This window comes from Grampus griseus, assembly GCF_964374135.1.
Source record: "Grampus griseus genome assembly, chromosome: 14".
NCBI lineage: Eukaryota > Metazoa > Chordata > Mammalia > Artiodactyla > Delphinidae > Grampus > Grampus griseus.
In genome coordinates this window covers 73144972-73162347 of record NC_139008.1, presented here as the reverse complement: position 1 = coordinate 73162347, position 17376 = coordinate 73144972, and the positions used below count along the sequence as shown (strand labels likewise).

The 17376-nt window shown below is 44.8% G+C and overlaps 1 protein-coding gene across 8 annotated transcripts in view; it reads right to left on the bottom strand.

The window, feature by feature from the left end:
• PKIG (cAMP-dependent protein kinase inhibitor gamma) overlaps nucleotides 1–17376 on the bottom strand; it is a 100534-nt gene that overhangs the window by 36111 nt on the left and 47047 nt on the right. Inside the window, exon 1 of one of the 8 annotated variants that reach the window (XR_014297659.1) lies at nucleotides 181–487. The exons of 5 other annotated variants lie outside the window; for them this stretch is intronic. The gene's annotated coding sequence lies outside the window, so the exon portion shown is untranslated. Of the gene's footprint in view, nucleotides 1–180; nucleotides 488–17376 lie in introns of those variants that run through there. 2 more of the 8 variants (XM_082669512.1, XM_082669511.1) reach the window with 2 other exon arrangements.

Below are 17376 nucleotides of genomic sequence, written 5' to 3'. Positions count from 1 at the left end.
AGGCTCAGACTCTAGCCCTAGGCAGTTTCAGACAAAGCCATTAATTTCAAAGCAATAAATCATAATATAAAAAAATAGACACTTTGTGACCAACAAGCTAGAAAGCAAGCTCTCCAGAGAGCCCTACCTCCAAGCCTGCTTCTCCCTGGGGGTGGCGACAGAGAAGGAAGTTCTACTTACAAGAGCAGAGAGTTCCTTCCAAGTCCAGTGGTCCTCAGTCAGAAGGGAAGGTCGAATTTAAGAAGCCAGCATTCAGAACGCCTCCCTTCCGAGGGTAAGCAAGATTAGCAGAGCGGGCCAGGGGTGCAGGCAGGATCTCTCGTGCCCTCTCTCTCTCTCCCTCTCTCCGCGTCTCCTAAATGAAATGCACTTCAAGGTTTTAGTGGGTGTTTCCCACGTCTCGGGCCAAGTAAGTCCCCATTTGTTGTAACCCAATGCTCAGCCTGATGATGTCAACCACTCAGCTCCCTTGCTCAGTTTCCACCTCTCCGTCCACAGGAGAGATCCATTTCCTTTGGACAATGAGCTGCGGGGGCTGTAACTGCATCCCGGGCCGGCACATTTGCCTAACATCCTTCCTTCCATTTTCAACACTGCAGCCTTAGTGACAAAAGGCTTCCTATCCACTCCCTGGGCCAGGGCTCCCGGCATAAATCCCTTTGCCTCTTAGTCACTGCTGACCGTGGGCTTACCTAGTTTGCCGTGCTGTGGTCTAATTCACTTCTTTGGTGTATGAGCCACTAGTTAGGGTGGGGAGCTGCACCCCAACTCCGTCCCTCCCCCCATCTCCTTCTTCCTTCTCAATTTTCCAAGTTGTCGAATTTCTCCCTAAAGTTTCCTAGGTGCATGCTGGACAGAGTGCATGAGTCTGTCCTTCACTGGGGGAGATGCCACGTGCCCACTCCAAAGGCTCAGAGAGCACTAGTCTGTTGCCTGGGGAACTGGGTTCCGGTCCTGGTCACACTCTTAACTGAATGATTGACCTCAAGCAAGTCATCTCTCTCTCTGGACCTCAGCTTCCCCATCAATGAAATGAGGGCTTTGGTGTCTTCCACTTCTAAAATTCAGTGACAGAGAAGCTTATCAACAAATGCAACATAAGGAAGTTTACGATAAGTTGGCCACTTCTAAAATTCAGTGACAGACGAGCTTGTCAACAAATGCAACATAAGGAAGTTTACTACAAGCTGGCTGACCACACGCTTGAGGGAGGGAGGAACCCTGGAGGGGTCCAAGGCCTCTGCTCAAGATGCCTGGCTCCGCTCAGCCTCCTTCAACCCCCTTTCTGGTAGAGCTGAACTGTTTCTCTGGGAGAAAAACCCCAAGAATTCACTGAACAAGTCCTGGGGACATGGAAAGAGGCAGCATAAACTACTAGGTAAGATAAAGCAGCAAGAGAATTTAACTGTCCTAAGGGACTAACATGGAACAGCAGTGGTTACTAGAGACAATAATTAATCTCTTGCATTTGTGGAGTACTCGATAGGAAAGACAAAGCCTCTCTGCTTTGGTGTATAGTGGGAAGCAATGGGATGTGTCTAGTGATTATGAGCATCAATTTGGGAGCCAGGGATCTGAATCCTATGTGACTTAACTCCTCTGAACTTTTTCTTTCTTTTTTAATGCGACACTAGGGCCTCCATTTTAGGACAGTGAGAATGAAATAACACATGTAAGGGAACTGAAAGTATTTGGCACGTGAGTGATGATAGATGGCGGCTCTTACTGTTGTACCTAATCTCCTTTGATTCTCATTTGAGGAGAATCAGGTCCCCAGGGAACTGCATTATTAATCTCCTTTTCCTGAATAGGAAAACGAAACAGAGAGAAGATAAGTGACATGCCCGAGGTCACACAGCTCAAGACGAAAAGGCCAGACTTGGAAACTGAGTCTTTTAACTCCTGCTGAGGCCAACGTGCCCACAACTGCCAGTGCTACTTTCCAAAGCGGTTAATCCCCCGAGCCTGGCCCTTAGTGCTACACGGGATCATCTCCACTTTGAAAAACGGGCTAAACTTCTTAAAACCAGTGGGGAAGGAGAGTTTTCCTGGGTTCAACCAGGCCTGAGATGGGGAAAGGTAGTCAATCTGTTAGCTAATAGGAAACACTTCTGGCTACTAGGTAAGAGGGGTGCTTACCTGCTTTTCTACCAAAATACTGTGTGGCCTGAAACAAGTCTGGGTGTCAATCGCCCCTCCCCCCAATGGTGCAGATCTGATTTGCTTTAAAGCTACTTGGGACTACAGCTCTATTGGGAAAGAAGCTGTTTATAGGTGGGAGGAGGTTGTGGTAGTTTGTAACTTAACAAGAATTTTAATTAGTTCTCAGAAAACTTGGATGTTAATCAGAAAAGGTCCAAGCAAATAGGCTATATATTAGGAGGGAGTGTGCCATGCTGAAGGCTTTCCCACAAGTTGGTCTGAGACTGTAGTGGAATAAAAACAACACCAGTCTGGTCACCCATGGAGAGCAGCAGTCAGCAGCCTGAAGAGACCTGTCCCTGGACCTTCTACCTGTGTGGGACCTTGGGCAAGTTAACTTCTTTGTGCCTTGGTTTCCCAATGTAAAATGAGAGTAACAACCGCATTCACTCTTCAAGGTTCTTGTGTGGCTTAAGTGCCTGGCACAGACTACAAGTTCAAAAATACTTGTAAAATCAGCTGGCACATCCTAGAGAAAAGACATTATTTTCTAATTCTGACTCATTGTCACCACCCTCTGCCCGGAGGATGACGTGACAATGAATAAGGTCAAGAATGTCGGGAAGCCAGAGAAGGGCCCCGTGTTTCTCCAGAACGTCAGGATGAGTAGGGAACAAAGCCTCGGAGCGCTGTCAGGCGTGTTCTTGTGTGCTCGCAGTGACACTCAGCATTGGGGGCCTGGAGGTGGGGCACTGCTTGGCTGGGCCTTTATTCCAGAAGTATGAGTGGGCGTGAGGAAATGAAGCCCGTGTCCTGACAGGTCAGCCTACTGACATCACCCTCAGTGCTCTGAAGCACGTTTTGTTACTTGAACAAAAATACTAGTAAGGAGCCCATTCATAAAAACAAAGATAGCGTTTTCCTCGACAACATGTATTTTGTAACACTTGCCCTGCAGACTGAAGAACTGTCCATCTGTGACAGAAGCCACGAAGAGAGAACTGTGACAACACCAGCACACTCACTTTTTCCACTACTGACCACGGCAGATGATACACTCTATGGACTGGGGCCACGCTCTGTGCTGTAAACCCCACTGGATGGCATCCTTACCTGAAGCAGCTACAGGAAGTGTTACTCACGGTCTCATCCTACAGTTGTGAAAAACGATGCGTGTAGAGGCTGACTGGCCTTCTCTGAGGGTCCCTGGAGTAAGTGACGGAGTCTGTGCTCCAAGCCAGGCTGCCTGGGGCCAGGCCTGTCCCCTTAAGTCCCTTACTCTACTGCCTTTTAAATGTTTCCCTGCAGGAAACTTGGCAGATCTTCACAGCCAGCAAGATTGGCTCCATTTGAGGATAAAGGAAACCCTGGCAGCTTCAGCGTGCAGGGCTGGTCTGAAGGGCTCACACCGCCCCTTTGCCCCAAAGCTGCCTTTAACTCCCACCCCCTCATTCCCAGTCCGGAGGGGCTCTCTCCCTCTGAATTTCCTTAGTACTTTATCTGTTTCTCTTAAGAAACTTACCTTTTCTCCTTTGAGGCATATTTATTTCTGGACGGATCTTATTCTGCTGCTAGAATTTGAGCTTCTTAAGCAAAAGCTCCGTGTCTAATTTATGAGCATTCTGTACATATTATGAGACATTTATTAAAATAAGGAAATCCAAAAGTAACAAAAACTTGTACTAAATGTTTATCACATGCCAGATAATGTTCTAACTGCTCTATATAAATTACCTCATTTAATCTCGACAAGGATCCTATGAGGTAGGTATATTTAATTTTTCCACTTGACACAAGAGGAAATTCCAGACACAGATCACCTGAGTAACTTGTTCAGCTGGTAACTGATGGCTATCTGTTGAAAGGAGTATGTGAATGAATAAATTCTGGCCACCACTACCCACCCTCTAGTCCAAACAACTGCTGTAAAATACAATTAACTTTTCACCCTACCAAAGTCCAGTTTCAGGGCTTCCCTGGTGGCGCAGTGGTTGGGAGTCCGCCTGCCGATGCAGGGGACGCGGGTTCGTGCCCCGGTCCGGGAGGGTCCCGCGTGCTGCGGAGCGGCTGGGCCCATGGGCCATGGCCGCTGAGCCTGCGCGTCAGGAGCCTGTGCTCCGCAGCGGGAGGGGCCACAGCAGTGAGAGGCCCGCGTGCCGCAAAAAAAAAAAAAAAAAAAAAAAAAAAGTCCAGTTTCAGCTGTCATGCCATTTCAAATGCACTTAATCCTTATGCCACACAGCTGGAAGGTCCCCATTTTTTCCAGACGAAACTAATTGAGAAACATATGGACTGAGACTTAATAAATCAAAGTAGATTTTGTTTTCTTTCCAATTAGAATCATACTTGCTTATTGTAAAAAAAATAGGAAAATAGAAAAGAGCAGAAAAAAAGGGAGGAAGGTCATCCATCATTCTACCATCAGAAACAGCCTGTTAACCTCCTGGGGTATGGACCCAGAAAGAACCGCACCTACACTCAAAACAATGTTTGAATTCAGAAACTTAAGTCATTTGGGGGTGGGGGAGGAGTCAACCCCACAAAAGACGACAACTGTTTGATACCTTTTTTTGGTTCTGGAGCACATCTGGCTGCCTTGTGTACAGGGTTTGATGTTCTGAGGCTCCACCTCCCGGTCCCCCCGCCCCCCCGCTGCTGCTGATGCTGTGTGCCGGCTGCAGAGCTGGCAGGGGAAGGGAAGCCTGGTCCCTGTGACAATGCACCTTGAAAATGGGGAGGTTTGCAGGGTACCACACCGCCCCTCCCCTGCCTTTTTCAGCCTTCTTAATACCTGCTTCCCACCAGCAAGAGATAGGTTTCAGATTGGGGCAGTTATGGGAGAGATGGATCTCCACGCTTGAGTTAATTTTAAACAATCTTAAACTTGTTGATTTTTACAGCTGAAAAGAGCATGCTCATTGAGTCTCCTCATTTTTGAGATGGGGAATGGCAGGCCCCAGAAGGCAGGGGATTTCCTGTGGCTGCACAGCCTGGTGCTCCAACAGTAGGAAGCCCTTCTATTGGTTTGAAACTCTCTCTGACCCTGCACTTGAAACATACATCTGATTGGCCCCACCCTCTTGTTTTGGTTAACTCCTCCTCAGCCATCAGATCCCAGATGAAACGTCACTTCCTTCTGGAGGCCTTCCCTCTGAGCCAAGTGAGCTCTCCTAGGTGTATGGGTCCCACGGCACCCTCCATCTCTCCTCTCATAACCCTTAACATACGTTATTGTAAGCTCCACAAGTTCGACAACATGTCTCCCTCGTTCACTGATACAGAATAGGAAAGTCAACAAATAGGAAATTCAACAAATATTTTCTAAACACACACACATACCCCGGATAGTCCAGGCTTGGGTTAAAGCAACTGTTTCATGCTTTAAAAAAAAGTATCATGTCTTCTAAACTTCAAATCGGGATTTCCCTCTTGTTGAGTAGGATCATTAGAGAACAAAAGATTTCACTCCAAATAATTTCTAAAAGACAGAAACAGTTCATAGAAGCATGATGACAGATAGAAGATGAAGCCTAGAGCATAGGGGCAGGAAAGCACCACTGGAAATGTGGAAGCCCAGGGAGGCTCTGGGCCTGGGGACGGCAAGCATCAAGAGGATTTGGAAGAGGGTTGAGAATTAGGGGACCCACTGAAGGTCCTGTGCCAGTCAGCTGCCCACAACACACTCGCAGCACACAGAGGGTCAGGAAGTTCTGCAGAACCCCAGGCAAACCCCTGGCCTCGCTCCTAAAAGGAGGCTGTTATTATTGATTACAAATGGCAAAAAGAAAACACTATCATAGGGCATCTGAGGAAAACCAACAGCATGACAGAGACTGAAATAAAGAGAAAATAGACTCCATCATGGGAAAAAAGATTCAGGCAAATGAAAAGCTTTACAGAAAAATTCTTACATCTTCAGAGAGATTCTGAAGATACTGTGTCCATGAAGCATGAAATAAGCTGACAAAACTGGGCTCTTAGAAGTTAACAATATGAATACTGAAATTAACAGTTCAGGAGAAGGGCTGGAAAATATGAAAAGGAAATCATTCAAAATATAGGGAAAAAATATTCACAGGATACAAAAGTATCTTGATCTAGAACAACATTCCAGGAAGTTCAATGTCAAACTAACTAGAAATTCCATAAAAAGAACAGAATAGAAAGTAAAGTACAACAGGAAGTTATCTAAGAAATCAAGAGGAAAATTTCCCAGAGCCGAAGGAAGACTGCATCTTCTAACTGCAAAGCTTAAAATGCACAGAGAGTATGAGAAAAGACCACACCCAGACAGAGTGTCCTGACCTTTCAGAATTTATAAGGAAAAAATGCTACAAGTTTCTAGAGAGACAGATTATTTCAAGAGAAAAGAATCTATATAGTGTAATGGATGGCTTCTTTTGTCAACCTGATCTCCTGTTACCAAAGTGTATTGTCTCCTTCTCCCTAAAGTGTACTTAATCTTTGCTTTCTTTGAACAATGTCTTTGGTTGCAAGTCATAAGCCTGAGGCAAATAAAATTCCAGTAACTTCCAAGAAAAAAAAAAAAGAATCAGACGGGTATCAGACCTCTTGCCAGCAATGCTGGGTGCCTGAAGAAAAGGAGCAATGCTTTCCAAGGGAAAAGTTCTAAAAGAAAATGATTTGGGACCTAGAATTTATACTCGGAAAGGCAATATAAAGACATTTCAGAACTGCAAGGACTTAGAACAATTTATCACTCATGTACTGTTTTCTCAGTAAACTTCTGGAGGAGAAGTTTACCTAAACAAGGGTTTAAACTAAAAAGTAAGATTTAAAAAAAAATTTATTTTTGTAATTAACTTATATTTATTATTAATTTATTTATTTTTGGCTGCGTTGGATCTTTGGTGCTGCGTGTGGGCTTTCTCTAGTTGCAGCGAGCGGGGGCTACTCTTCATTGCGGTGCGCGGGCTTCTCATTGCAGTGGCTTCTCTTGCTGTGGAGCACGGGCTCTAGGTGCATGGGCTTCAGTAGTTGTGGCACATGGGCTTCAGTAGTTGTGGCGCATGGGTTTAGTTGCTCCACGGCACGTGGGATCTTCCTGGACCAGGGCTCGAACCCATGTCCCCTGCGTTGGCAGGTGGATTCTTAACCACTGCGCCACCAGGGAAGTCCCAAAAAGTAAGATTTTGAAAAGCAAGGATCTAGTAACAGAAGTGAAAGGCACAGGGGGAGGAGGGGGAGAGGGAGGAGGGGGAGGGGAAGGAGGGGGTAGGGGAGGGGGAGGAGAGAAGGGGGAGGGGAGGGGAGGGGGAGAAGAAGGTAGCTTTGGGACCTGGCTGACTCGCGAGCCTAGGGGGCGTCAGTCTGATTCAAGCAGGAGGGTGGAAGCTCCAGGAAAATAGGACGGGACTCTGACAAGCCTGCCAAAAACTGTACTGAAAGTCTACGGGCAAGATTCAGCACGACGGACAAAGGAAAACTAAGCATGTTAAAGCAGAAGCTATTGTTAAGTCCAGGAAAACCGTCAGACAGAAAGGAAAAATAATTAGAACGTTACTGGTTCAGCGGTAAATAATATTTACAGTGCCATAACACTGAAAAACAGTGAATACGAATTTAACCAAAAAACTGTGGTGCTGGGAGAAAAGGGTAAGGGAGAAAAGAGTGAGCGGGGCTGTGGTGTTTATAACAAGGCTAAGGCCTCGTGTGCCATCCTAGGAGGTCAACAGGCAGTGTCTAAAACTGATGAATAAAGAAAGAGCGGTACGGTTCTGTGTGGTCCTTGTTTGGATCTCATTTGAAAAATAAATATTTTGAGTTAATTGGAGACCTTTGCTAGTAATAAGGGATTATTAATTATTTTACTGTGTAATAATGGGAGTGTAGTTATGTTTTAAAAAAAGGAGTTATTCTCTTAGAGATACATGCTGAAGTAATTACTGATGAAATGTTGTCTAGAATTTATCCCCAAATTATCTATAAGCAGGGCGAAAATGGCCACAAGCACAGATGAAATAAGTCTGGTCACAATTCTTGAAGCTGGGTAATGGGTGGTACATGACGATCTGTTATACTATTCTCTCTACTGTATGTTTGAAAATTTCCATAATAAAAATTTTATAAAGACAGATAGCTGCATAAGCATATTACTTAGATATATGGAGAGAGAAACACTAGAACAAAAAACTAACAGGATCAGGCTTCCCTGGTGGCGCAGTGGTTGAGAGTCCGCCTGCCGATGCAGGGGACACGGGTTCGTGCCCCGGTCCGGGAAGATCCCACATGCCGCGGAGCGGCTGGGCCCGTGAGCCATGGCTGCTGAGCCTGCGCGTCCGGAGCCTGTGCTCTGCAACGGGAGAGGCCACAGGCGTGACAGGCCCGCGTACCACACACAAAAAAAACCTAACAGGATCAAAATTGTATGCTCTTGGGAGCAGGACAGGAGGGAAGGGAAAAAAGGGGTAGAGGCAGGGGACAGCTGTTTTCTAGCGTCAGTTTATAATGATATTTGACCTTAAAAGAACAAAGCAAACCTATGTGCATGTGCCGTTACGACAAAAACAAGTTTAATTTTTTAAAAATAATAGGGAGAAATAATAGGGAGAAATTACTGAGAGAAATGGAGATAACCACCAGAAGAGCTAAAAGCAGAAAAATTAAATGGTTGCCTCAGGTAAGGGGGTAAGCAGCAGATTGATGCCTTTCTGGACTCGTAGATTTTTTTTTTTTTTAATGATTTCATGATTACTTTGAATTTTAAAAATGTTATCTGTTTTTATCAGTTATTGCCATGAGCATTTACCAGGGCCTTCTGGTCATCCTGGTCATCTACAAAATGAAGCTGTTTCTCCAGGTGAAGAATCCTAAACCGCCCAGAGTGAATATCTCCACAGGAAATGTAACAATAACTATTATTGCCATTTATCTATTATCTACCATCTGCCAAAGCTTTACATATGTTATTTCTAATCTTCACAACACTCCTGCAAGGCAGGTATTGACATTTCCATTTTACAGATAAAAAGACTAAGGCTGAGAGGCATTGGCTCATCGGCTTGAGGCCACAGAGTACAGAAGGCCAGCCTTGGGAGACCCTTTCCACTTTCCCACCTCTCCTTTACAGTCTACTGTTCGGTACAGAAAGTACTGTTACATCCATTTCCTCTTCAACTCTACGAAACAGGATTATCCTCACTTGACAGATGAAGAAACTAAAGGTAAGAAAAGTGGGGTAACTTGCCCAAGAATCCAGGTTTCATGATCCTAATCCTTTACTTGCTACCATCCCTATCCGCTGTCCTCTCAATAGCTAAACGTCAAGATCTTCATAGCCTCCACATGGGCACTTGACATGATGAATGCAGCTGAAGCAGGAATTTTCAGAGAAAGAGACTTATTTTTTCCAAGGGAAATATAGTAATAAACTGTGGAATGTCCTCAGTTGCTGTAATGTCAGCATTTTGCTCAAGTTCTCAACGGGGCATTTGAAATATCAGTGGCCGGCCTGCCTGGCATACGGCAGGGCAGCTGTTAGCATGGCTGTTCCAATCACCGTGCTGCTCTTCTTGGCTCCAAAAGAAAGGAATGAGTCGTGTGTGCTTCTGCCCTGAAAAGAGAATGTCTGCGGCTTCCCTGGTGGCTCAGTGGTTGAGAGTCCGCCTGCTGACGCAGGGGACACGGGTTCGTGCCCCGGTCCAGGAGGATGCCGCATGCCGCAGAGTGGCTGGGCCTGTGAGCCATGGCCACTGGGCCTGCGCGTCCAGAGCCTGTGCTCTGCGGCGGGAGAGGCCACAACAGTGAGAGGCCCGTGTACCGCAAAAAAAAAAAAAAAAAAAGAGAATGTCTGTATCTCCTAAATCGACTTCAGTCAATGGCCAGGTGGCCCCATGGCTTTTTAGAGCTGCCAGGGATCTTAGGTCTGGGCTCCTCTAGAGCAGAGGCAGGTCTGTAAAGCTGTTGGGTGGGCTGGGTCGGGGTGGGAGCCAAAGGTGGGGAACTGAAGGGCCTGCTGATGTGGCCCACAGTCATCTCAAGCCCTGGGGACCGGGGTCGCTGACAGCAGCCTAAGAGTAGGGTGCAAGCATGTGCTGTGAGAGGCTGCTCCCGGGGCTGCTCGGGCATCTGAACGATGGCCAAGCTTCCAAGGGGGAAGAAGCTGTTTACTTGAGTTCAAACTATTTATAGCACCAGCAATCTGCACATATTTGGATGACAAATTTCTGGGCTTCAAGTGAGTGGTGCTTTGCTCCTGGACAATTTCACCAAACACATTCCCTCCCCACGCCACCCCCAGGCCCCCCTCGCTAACACATGTTGCCCTCAGGATGTTTTATTTAAGTTGCTGAGTTTAAAAAGATTATAAAAAGAAATTACATTTTAAGAACTAGTGACTTTTAATCCATTTGTCTATGAGTTTAAGCTACACAATATTATTTTCTTTAAGGCTTGAATCAGGCATTAAATTCTAATACATGTGTATGCTATAAACAAATACAACTGAAATAAAACAGTACCTGAATGAGGTCTGTATTTAACATGTGCTGTATCACTTACTGTTGCTGCACTAAGCTTAAGACCTACAAAGAGAATGTTTCTTGTAACCCAGGTTACATAGCATGATAAAAGGCTTCACAGAACAGACCCACAAACAATATGTAATCATATAGGCATTCCAAACAAACAAAAGAGGTCTTATTACCCACCGATTCTGGGGCAGAAGCAGTTGTAGGGTCCAGAGCCTCCCCTGACCACATGCCAGAGGAGAAGGTTTGACTATAACAGAAAGATGTGCAGAGCCCTCTGCACAGTTTTAACTCACAGAAGGTATTATACCCTTGCCAACAAATTCATCTGGAAAAACCAGCTTATCTCTAAAAGCTGCCCTGTTTTTATAGCAAAAGCAATGTTTGATCAGCCATCTCCTCGGAGCCAGGCACTGCCTAATTCCGAAGGGGAAAAGCGGCGGTTAATCAACATGTAAATATATTGGCTAAAACACTGGTGGCTTCCAGTCCTATCACACAATGCAGGCAGGAAGTAGCGCAGAGAAAAAGGGCAGGAAGTGAGAAGAGAGCTTCACAGTATAAGGGGTGATGCTGGACAATTAATTTAGGGAAAGGGAACAGAAGGGATTCCTCAAAGGGACTAACCTGTTTTCTTATCTTTTCCCCCTGCCTACGAAGCTCATTAGAAGACAGACAGAAAGGTCTCTAGGATAATCTTTTGATTAACTCCGCTCTTTAAGATCAGGAGAAAAGTACTGGTGAGGGTGGAGGAATGAAACATGTCTATACACAGAGGGAATGTAAATTACTTTAGAATTTTTTCCAGGCCAATTTGTCAGTATTTGGTCAATATATGACCCACAATTAAAAAAATTTTTTTTTAATTGAAGTATAGTTGATTTACAATGTTGTGTTAATTACTGCTGTACAGCAAAGTGATTCAGTTACACACACATATATATATTAATACATTCTTTTTTAAAAATATTCTTTTCCATTATGGTTTATCACAGGATAGTGAATGTAGTTCTCTGTGCCATATAACAGGGCCTTGTTGTTTATCCATCCTATGTATAAAAGCTTACATCTGCTCACCCCAACCTCCCACTCCATCCCTCCTCCCCTGACTCCCTCCCCCTTGGCAAACCACCAGTCTGTTCTCTATGTCTGTGACTCTGTTTCTGTTTCATAGATAGGTTCATTTGTATGACTCCAAATTTTAATGCATGTAATTTTGATCCCAAGATTCTACTCCTAGGAATTTAAAGACTATCCTCCTCATTCAGACCCTATCTAAAATGTCACTTCTTGAGGACTTCCCCAACCCAACAAACCTAAGGAAACGCCCACCTACCTATCATATCACTTTCTTTTAACTATCTGCACAGCACTGTTCTTTTTCCTGTTCATTAATTTGTTTACTACCAGCCGTTCATTGTTCCCTCCCCTACTCCCACATTAAAATGCCAGCTTTGTAACAGCAGGGACCAGTCTGTCTAATATACTGCTCTGCCTATGTGTTGGATACTAGCCAGGGACATTCCATGCATCATCTCATTCAATCCTCACAGCCAGAGGTTTCTGTTATCAGCCTTACTTAACATAAGAACAAATTGAGGGACTTTCTCGGTGGTCCAGTGGTTAAGAATCCGCCTTCCAATGCAGGGGACACGGGTTTGATCCCTGGTCGGGGAACTAAGATCTTACATGCCGCAGGGCAACTAAGCCAGCACGACTCAACTACTGAGCCCGTGCACTCTGGAGCCCACACACCACAACTAGAGAGAAGCCCGTGAGCCACAATGAAGAGCCAGCGTGCCACAACAAAAGATCCCGTGTGCTGCAACCAAGACCTGACTCAGCCAGATATAAAAAAAATAGCACTGAGGCACAGGTTAAGTCTAGTGAGTGGCCAGCAAGTCACAGTGGGAATGTGAACACTGGCATGCCTGACTGCAAAGCTCTAAACTATCTTTCTCCAAATGAACCAAAGTTTCAATGTGCATAATTTTTGACCAAGTGATTCCAGTTTTGGAAATTTATCATGTGGAGATAAACATACAAGAACACATAGTTAGACGTATCTTTATTTATTACAGATTGCTTATGGTAGCAAAAATTGGAAATAAGTTTAGGCAAGTCACCAGTTAGCTGTAAGCCTCAAATTTGCTTTTTGGTCAACGGGCCCCATCTCAGAGACACTGTGAGGATTTAATGAGACAATGCACAGTACCTGGCTCCTAATCACTGTTTTGTTGTTGTTATTACATGCATTTAAATCTCTAAAAGGATACACAATATACCAAAATGTATATTATAATAGAGGCCGTCTCTGGACAGCAGGATTACAGATTTCCTTAACTAAATGGTATACTTCCACACTGTTCTAATTTTTATAAAATGCATATTAGTGTTATACTCTTCAAAAATAAATATATTACTATCTTCTTAAAAGAAGATGGAGGGGCTTCCCCGGTGGTGCAGTGGTTGAGAGTCCGCCTGCCGATGCAGGGGACACGGGTTCGTGCCCCAGTCCAGGAAGATCCCACATGCCGCGGAGCAGCTAGGCCCGTGAGCCATGGCCGCTGAGCCTGCGTGTCCGGAGCCTGTGCTCCGCAACGGGAGAGGCCACAACAGTGAGAGGCCCGCGTACCGCAAAAAAAAAAAAAAAAAAAAAAGCAGAGAAAAAAAAGGAAGATGGAGATGGGGCTTCCCTGGTGGCACAGTGGTTAGGAATCTGCCTGCCAATGCAGGAGACACGGGTTCAAGCCCTGGTCCGGGAAGATCCCACATGCCGCGGAGCACCTAAGCCAGTGCGCCACAACTACTAAGCCCGCGCGCCTAGAGCCCGTGCTAGGCAATAAGAGAAGCCATCGCAGTGAGAAGCCCCCACTCGCCACAATTAGAGAAAGCCCATGCGCAGCAATGAAAACCCAACGCAGGCAAAAAATAAATTTATTAAAAAAAAAAGAAGAAGATGGAGAAAATAAAGTTGGAGGAACTTAAACAGAGGAAGAAACTCAGTTTATGGGACAGAAAGGGAAACTAATTTAGTAGATTTGAAAATAAAAATGTTCCTGCTCTTTTGTTCTGTGTAAGAGCAAGATCTTCAACGTGCTTATAGGTCTTGTCTCATTCCAAGACCTACAGAATTGATTAAGATGGCCTCAGGAAATCTGAGAAGATGTTGAAATATATATATAAAAAGAAAAAAAGTCTTTATAACCACACCTGCCTTCTAAGGAGAAAGACTCCTTTCACGTGGAAGGCCCTTTGGCTGCTGATCACCTTCTGGGTTCAGCCATGCAAAAAAATAACAGAAATAAAAGCTGAAGGCTGCCAAGTAGCTCTGCACAGTAATGACAGGTGAACTGGAATTCTAAGGGAAGTCTGTGAGGAACAGAAGAAGAAGGGGCCAGGGAGATGGCGGAGGTCTGGATTTTCTGCCATGTGAGCCCTTTCCGGGACTCTCAAATCATTAGCAAAGATGGTAACACTTACAAATGCTCTTTGTGGGTGTATTCTTTGCTCTTGATGGCATTCAGGAAGGGATTGAGTTTCAGTTATGAGATGACAAGCTGAGAAACAGAAAGAGGAGGCAGACATAACCAGGAGAACATAAGCCACACCTTCACGCCTAAAGCATCTACACAATCTTGGTGAAACTTTGGATCTCTACAGGGCATGAAACAAGGGGTCACGCTAATCTGATCTAGATCTTAAAGTGCTAACACACCCAGGTTATACAGGGTTTATTTATCAAGTGAGATCAATGTACAAATTGATATGTGTGTGTGTGCAGGAAAATAAGTAGAGTATGCCACACAGTTGAAAAGCTTTCCACAGTTTCCTACTTATTTTTGGTCACATACTCCTTTGAGAATGCGATGAAAGCTAAGACTCTGCTCTTCAGAAAATGCCTGTCAGGGCTTCCCTGGTGGCACAGCGGTTAAGAATCCGCCTGACAATGCAGTGGACACAGGTTCGAGCCCTGGTCCGGAAAGATCCCACGTGCCACGGAGCAGCTAAGCCCGTGCACCACAACTACTGAGACTGTGCTCTAGAGCCCGCGGGCCACAACTACTGAGCCCGAGTGCCACAACTACTGAAGCCCATGCGCCTAGAGCCTGTGCTCTCCAACAAGAGAAGCCACCGCAATGAGAAGCCCACGCACCGCAACAAAGAGTAGCCCCCGCTTGTCGCAACTAGAGAAAAGCCCACGTGCAGCAACGAAGACCCAACACAGCCAAAAATAAAATAAATTAAAAAAAAAAAAAGAAAATGCCTGTCTTCAAATGAATCTGATTTCAAGGGGTTTTTGGGAACCCCTGAAGGCCCTCTCTGGATCCACAAAGGTCCACAGACCAAGTTCAAGGATTCTTGCTTTAGGGAAACCACAACAATGTTGATGGACATTGCTTGTTGTTGACAATGGGGATCACAAGCCATCTTGCAGTTTGAAGGAGGCATAAGAACACTGCCAACATTCATTCATTTATAAACATTTGTTGGAGACCTAATACCCCAGGTCCTGAGGGTATAAAGATAAACGCAATGTGATCCCTGTACTCACTGAATTGTCGTCAGCTGAGGGGAGGAAACAAGAAAACAGACCACTACAATAGGGGGGGTGAGGCAGACAGTAGTTTCAGACTAACCTCGCCCCCTCAACTTCCTTTTTGGCTCCAGGATTTACTAATTACAAATGAAACAAGTGAGAATGACTGACATGAATACTGAGGACAAGCAGAGGAAAGCAGCACAGGGCCAGGACACTGGGGCCATTTAAAGGGCCAGCTGGCTCCTCTGTGGACTCGGGATTTCCCTCTGTGTCTGTATAAAGAAAGTAAGAGAAAGTAAGCCAGTGCGCCACAACTACTAAGCCCGCGCGCCTAGAGCCCCTGCTCTGCAACAAGAGAAGCCACTGCAATGAGAACCCCGCGCACCGCAATGAAGAGTAGCCCCTGTTCGCTGCAACTAAAGAAAGCCCGCGCGCAGCAACGAAGACCCAACGCAGACAAAAATAATTTTAAAAATAAATATATTAAAAAAAAGAGAATTTATCTTTGAGAAGGCATTATGGATGTGTGCAAAGACTTGACTCAAGGTTGTTCACTTCAGCACTGCTTAGTACAGTGAAAAACTGAAAACAACCCTAAAAGTCCACAATTAGGGAGTAGCTAAATAAACTTTGGTACATCTATAGAATGTTGTATAGAATATTCTATAGAATGGAATATTATGCAGTGATAAGTGATGCTATAGAAGCATATCTAATAAAACATGATAAAAAAGTCTCATTTTAATGTTAAGGTGTATATATAGTAGGGCCTCATGTTTGTAAAAGGGAAAACAGTATTTTGCATAAAAAATGGATGAAACTATTAGTAACACTGCAGGTAATTTTTATTTTCTTCTTTCAGTTTATTGGCATTTAAAATTTTTCCTGCCGTGCATTATTTTTGTAATAAAAATATAGTATTATTTCTATAAAAAGAAAAAATGTAAAAAGTTATTTTTAAATTCCTTAGACAATACATACCAACTGCTACAAATATGCATACACTGTGACTGTGAGTGAAAGAGATATTTATAGTTATTCATAACAGTGAAAAACTGGAAACAGTCAAAATATCAAACACACTGGCCACTAAAAATAATGGAGAGAGACATGAGGTACGCTCTTTCAGGGCCCTTCTCCTGCCCTCTACCCCCCTGGCCTGGACCAGAAGGTGAGTTGCCAACCTGGGCCTGGCAAAGAGGGCGGGCACTGGGGTCGCTCCCACATGTGGAAGATGCACAAGAAACACAAGCCAGATCAAGACCCGTGGAAGGAGCAGGGAGAGGAGCACTGAAGCTGTACCAGAAGGTGGGGCGACAGTCTCCAAGCTCCTCCCAGGTTCCTCAGCCATGACCCAGGTCACTTGATGACAGGAATGATCACGGCGAGCATAAGGACAGAGAAAGGAAAAGGAGAAGACTGGAGGGAAGCGGGTCCTGGGAAAGGAAAATAAAATAGGTGAAGAAAAAGGATTTTTAGAAAAGAGACAGATGGCAGAGTATGAGGCAGGACCTGTAAGATGGAAGTGCCCTGAGTGGCCTCTGAGATCCTTAGGCAGAGCCCTGATTCGAAAGCTTTGATGAGACAACCACAGAGAAAGGACCCCAGAGCTTTCTTCCCATTTCCCATGACTGATCGTATTGCTCCTGGCAGCTCGATGATACTCAGACATCCAGTGGATTTTGGTACAATGAAAGATTAGATCAAGGACAAGGCTATCAATCCTTAGAACTAAAGGTAACTTCAAACTAATGTGCACCATTGTCATGATTTATAACAAACAGAGACTGTTTATTTAAGAGCTGCAAAGAGGCTACTGTGTCCACAGATGAAAATTCTTAGCCAGGAAAGAATTCCAGGCCTGAAGCAGTACAGTCTTTTTTTTTTTTTTTTTACATCTTTATTGGAGTATAATTGCTTTACAATGGTGTGTTAGTTTCTGCTTTATAACAAAGTGAATCAGTTATACATATGTTCCCATATCTCTTCCCTCTTGCGTCTCCCTCCCTATCCCACCCCTCCAGGCAGTCACAAAGCACCGAGCTGATCTCCCTGTGCTATGCGGCTGCTTCCCACTAGCTATCTACCTTATGTTTGGTAGTGTATATATGTCCATGCCTCTCTCTCTCGTTTTGTCACAGCTTACCCTTCCCCCTCCCCATATCCTCAAGTCCATTCTCTAGTAGGTCTGTGTCTTTATTC